Source organism: Propithecus coquereli, unplaced genomic scaffold (assembly GCF_000956105.1).
Source record: "Propithecus coquereli isolate 6110/MARCELLA unplaced genomic scaffold, Pcoq_1.0 Scaffold313, whole genome shotgun sequence".
NCBI lineage: Eukaryota > Metazoa > Chordata > Mammalia > Primates > Indriidae > Propithecus > Propithecus coquereli.
In genome coordinates this window covers 1,458,906-1,464,584 of record NW_012148764.1, presented here as the reverse complement: position 1 = coordinate 1,464,584, position 5,679 = coordinate 1,458,906, and the positions used below count along the sequence as shown (strand labels likewise).

General features: G+C 37.9%; 1 pseudogene; it reads right to left on the bottom strand.

The window, feature by feature from the left end:
* LOC105815011 overlaps positions 1 to 4,180 on the bottom strand; it is a 5,212-nt pseudogene extending 1,032 nt beyond the window's left edge.
* Between the last annotated feature and the right edge of the window lie 1,499 nt (positions 4,181 to 5,679).

Sequence of the window (5,679 nt, the reverse complement as noted above, 5' to 3'; positions counted from 1 at the left end):
CGATTAATTTCTTTCTATTTTTAGTAGAGACGGGGTCTCACTCTTGCTCAGGCTGGTCTCGAACTCCTGAGCTCAAACGATCCGCCAGCCTCGGCCTCCCAGAGAGCTAGGATTACAGGCGTGAGCCACCGCGCCCGGGGCCATGCTGAAATTTTTAATGATGTTCTGTAAAGAAAAAAAAAAGAATAAGGGCTGTCAACTATCTTGGATTGTTTTTCATGAATCCACAGTCCTCAAGTATATAATTTTAGAAACTCAATTTTATCAGTTTAATTCAAATGATCAGACTTTGCTGATTTAAATAGTCTTCTCTTTGTCATCAGAGTATTCCTATTCTAATCTCAGGAAATTTAGGAATCTGAGTTTGTAATCAGAAAGCTCCCTGGTGAGCTGAGAATGGTGACAAAGATCTTAAGGAATATTCATCCCAACTTTGGCAGAACCTGGAGAGTTGTCTCTTACATTTTTATTATACACCTTTCTAGTAACTGCAGTTCTCTTATCCCACAGTGGTACTCTTTAGTTTACGGGAACTTTAAGTCCCATAATTAAATCATCATTAATTTGTGTAACCTCCTTGTTTATAGTGGATTTCTCCTGTCCTATAAACAAAGCTCATGTTAGTATCTGCCCATCACCTTGGAAAAGTTAGTTAAAAACTTTGGACCTCAATTCTGTCTGTAAATATACAAAATGAAAGAGTCAAACTAGATGTCTGGCTATAATGTTTTTTGATTTTAGGTGTTTATGTAGTCTTAGAATCAATATCAATACAAAGTGGTGCCTTACCATATGTTTCTTCAATCTAATCAACATTATCAACCTACAGATAGCCTCCTTGGCGTGACTGATCCTTTCAGACCTTAACTTATCCTATTCCTGTGTCTAACATCAGTTCAACTGAAAGGGCTGGTCAGAACCATTTCTTCTCTTGATCATAAGGGTTCTCCAAATCCAAGGCTTCTTCAAATGATGAAATACCTGCTCCAGAAGAATCTCTCAATAAGGTATTGAATCTGCATGGGTTATTGATCCTAATTTCCAAACTGTGAATAGAGGTGGCTGTGCTTGGAATGGTGGTTCTGAATGGCATAAGGACTTAAAATTTGCAGGGTTAGTGCTGGGTAGGGCAGAGGTCAGTAGCTTTTGAAATGGGTTGTAAACACTAAGGAATTGAGAAGTAAAAAGCAGGAAATTGTGGATGCTTTGAGGAGCACACTTAAAACCAACACAACCTCAGATGTTTGTGCTGAAGAAGTAAGAAGGCCAAGAAAAAAAAAAATTAGTCAGGTCTGGGACTTCACTCATTTCAAAATATGCCTGGCAGAGAAATCATGACCCATTTTGCAACACAGCCTTAGGGCAAGTCTGGGCAGGCTCTGGGTGGGCAAAAAATTGGCTTCCCCAAACTGACCCAGCTTGCCAGACCCACCCACACACATGCCCCACACGTGGAGTCTTCCTTTCTTTCCTTCTTCCTTTTCCCCTCCCTTCTTCCTTCCCTTTCTCAGTCTCTCCCTCTTTCTCCCTTCCCCAGAGTGATTTGTGTGAATATGGAATGTGTTTGTCAGAGAAGTCCATCAGAGACTTGACAGTCCCTTAACAGAGTAAGAGAAAGGCACGAGTCTTGCAGTCATCATAAGTGGCTTGGCTTCCCCACTACCTTATTCATTTATGTTAACTAAGTACTAAAATCTAGGTCTTTACTAATTTATAGTTCAAATTATATATATATACACACACACAAGTAAATGTGCGTCTGTGTATGTGTGCACATGCAAGTGTGTATGTGTGTGGATCTGTGTGTGTATAAACACGGATGGATATCTTTCCAAATGAACTGATGATGACCTCTAACTTGTGGTTCAAGAAAAGGAACTTGATGTTCTACTTTTTCTCTGGAAAAATGAAAAGACTGCTGAGGGTGGTGGTGGTGGTGGAATTGTGCATGTGTGAGTTGGGTAATATTGGGTGGAAAATTTAGGGATATTTTCCTTTGTACTATTCCAAATAAATCTGTTTATGTTATGGATAGTTATTTGGAATAAATACCTTTCTTCATGGGCTACTTCTTAATTTTCAGAAAATTTTATAAATGTTTCTCAGTAAGATTTTTAAATAAACCTTATTTCACTAATAATAATAGCTTCCATTGAGCATTTACGCTTCCTGGCACTGTGTCCTACACTTTGCAATCATTATCTCTCATCCTCATAGTCTCAAAAGATGGACATTGATATTCTCAGAAAACTGAGATTTGGGGAGGTTAAATAATTTGCCTGAGGTTTTGGAGCAAATAAATTGTACAGCTGTTTTCTGAACATAGATCTGACTGGCTCCACCCACTAGACAGTTGCCCTTGTGACATGAAGAGATTCAGATAGATACATGGCTTATTGTATAATCATTATCTTTTGCTGGGAGCTTTCTATAAAGATATTTTCTCTTTGTGAGCTTTCATGGCTGATGTAAAATAATTTTATAATTATTATTTTAAACTTTAAAAAATCTTACAATCAAACTAAACATATGTCACGTACTGAACTTCTTAGAAAAGGGTTTAGAGTAGATGTAGGCAGTCTTCACATACTGAATTACAGCGGCTATCTACTTTTAAAGAGGCATATAACATTACTTTCAAGAATCTAGACTTCAGATAGCTTCCAAATATACACCTATAACTGTAGCAATATTTGGATATATTTCCTGAAACATAGTCTTTCTCTTAAAGAAAAAAAATCATATTTAACACAGGCTACACAGGAACAGTGTCCTTCCTCATATTTGTCCTTCAGATATGAGGCAAAGATTAGGGATTCATTAAGAAAATATAGACCCAGATTACATATACTTAATGATCAAAATCCCTTTTAATAAATTTTTTTAAGGAAGTTGGAGAACACTAAGTAATATTTATTGAAAAACTGTTGTGTGCTATGTGCTGCTGGAGCTTAGACAACATAACCTCATGAAGATCTTACTAGGGGGGTCAGCCATTGTTCTCGTCGGGCTCTTCTGGTGCCAAAGAACAGAGTCACCCCCTCATGCTATCTCAAAAGGTGTGAGTTATTTTAAGGGAGAGTGGGTGGTTTGTACAGCAAGGGAACCAGGAAGTTCATGGAATTGTCATACAGTATGTCCTTACAAAAATTTCAGTTAAAACTCTGCCAGAATGGGAAACAGCTCAAGAAACCTCTTCCGATCTCAGGGAAGGATGGCATTTTCTGGCTTTTGGTGAGAAGAGTTACTTTCAGAATGGGTCTAATCAGAAAACAGACCCCATTGGGTCTGAAATCCATAGTTCATAATTATATAAATGAAATGAAAAGTACTTGCATTCTCAAGTTGTATATATACAACACCTATATAAAATTATAGTTTTCTGTTTATTTCTCCACAATTTTTGGTGTAGCTATATTCTTTGTGCAGTTATATTAATTTTTTATAATAAAATAGTGACAGGTTTTATATAACATCTTCTAACTGGCTTTTTAATGTAACATACTTTACATGGAAATACTACAAATTTGATATCATTAATGTCAATTTTATTGCATTTGTATATAAATAAAAACACATATACATACAGACACATATATTGATACATATATAAACCATAATTTATTTAAAATTTTTTATTATTGGACATTTGGATTGTTTCCAATATTTTGCTAATTTAAACAACACCATGTTGAATATCTCTGCATACACATAGTTTCACACATATGCGTATATATTCCAAGGAGTGGAATGGCTGGATGCAAATTTACATACTTTTTAAAGATTTGTTACATATTTGTCCTCCAAACGCTCTCTCAAAGGATTTTTTTTCAAGTCAAAAGTGTTTCATTATCACTCACATATTTCACAAAAGAAGGAATGTGGCAAACGGGTCAGGGGGTGTATGAGAAAATAATTCAGGTTTGTACAGGTCGCTCTATTTACATCTGGGAGCAGGGCTCTCTCGACAGCAGGCACAGCAGCTACAGCTGCACTTGTCTGATGCCCCTTTGCAGATGCAGCCCTGGGCACATATGGCGCAGCCCTGGGCACATATGGCACAGCCCATGGGCAGCAGGAGCACCACCTCTTCTTGCAGGAGGCACATTTGCACCGTGCGTTTGCAAGAGCTAGTGCAGGTGCAGAATCCACCAGCGGCACAGGAGCAGTGGGGATCCATGGTGATCTCAAGAGGTGGTTGAAGTCTGGACACAGTTGCCTGCAGGATTGCTAGGACTTTGAGGATGCATGGTCTCTCTCAAAGGATTGTACCAGCATTGTATGGGAATATCTATTTCTCTGAACCCTTATCAAATATTCAGATTTTTCTAACTTGAGCACTTCAGGTATGACTAGTGTGTAGAACCTCAGGTTACTATTTACTCACCTATTGTTCTTCAGCTGATACCTTTAAACCTTCGGCTCCAGCTAGGCCACAGGCCCCCTCATCTACATTTGAAACCCATTTCACTTCCCTGTAGGATAATATCAGCTAGCACTCATTCAGCCTAATTTTAATTTACCTGTTTTCTGAAAATTTCCTAGTAGAGTAGCCTTCTTTGTCCTGCTTACATGATTTTGGAAGTCTAAAAGGGAGATTTCTAATATATATATTCATTTCTTTCATATCAGTGAAATAAAAGCATTATAGGACTCCTCATTTTGATACATTCTCTTAACTACTCTGTTACCATTCACTCAAAGACACCCAAAGGTGAGAGTCAGTCCTAGGAAGACTGAGGGCAGCCAGTGTACACGCGAACATTAAACATCTGTAACTACAGCTGCAACTCCATCGAGGCACCAGGTGGATATATCCGGGCAAAGTGGAATTTGATCTCCTTTGTTTTACAGCATTAGCTCATTGTTCTTTAATATATCTTAACCTGAAAAAGTTAAATTGCCTTCAATAACTCAAAATACTCTATGTCGTCATAGCATTAGTGTTGAAATCTTCTAGCTCACATAGTAGACAGAAGATTGTTCTGTTAAGTACCTCGAAAATCCATGGAGAGGATGCTACCCACATGATTACTGCTTCCCTTATTCTCCGTTAGCTCACTGAAAAGGTTTTCAAACACTGCCCTGCAGACTGCTATGGACAGGCTGCACATCGGATTTAGTTAGGGAGATTTTCTAAGACATGACCCATGCCCAAGGAATGGAGTGGGCTCAGAAATACTTTTTGAAGTTCCTCCAATAATTTGGTAAATGATCAGGTTTTGGAACCATGGCTCAGGGCATCAAAGAGAAATGTAGCTACTGCTCCTACCCTGTGAACTTCATACAATTGCCTAGAGCTATGCTATCCAATAGGGTAGAAAGGTGCCACTAGTCATATGTGGCTGTCGAACACTTAAAGTGTGTGTAGCTAGTCAAGATTTCAAAGACACATTGAAATGATAGTATTTTGGATGAATTGGGTTAAGTAAAAGTATTATAAAACCTAATTTCACCTGTTTCTTTTTACATGTTTTAATGTGGCTGTGAAACATTTAAAATTACATATGTGGCTTCTATTGTATTTCTACTGGACAATCCTAGCACAGGAACTTTGAATCATACAGTTCTAAAGTTAAAGGAATTTGTAGATGATACAATGCTTTCATTTCATAAATGAAGAAAAACACACCCCAATCAGTAAAGTGACCTATTCAGATCTGAGTTGGTGGTAGAGCC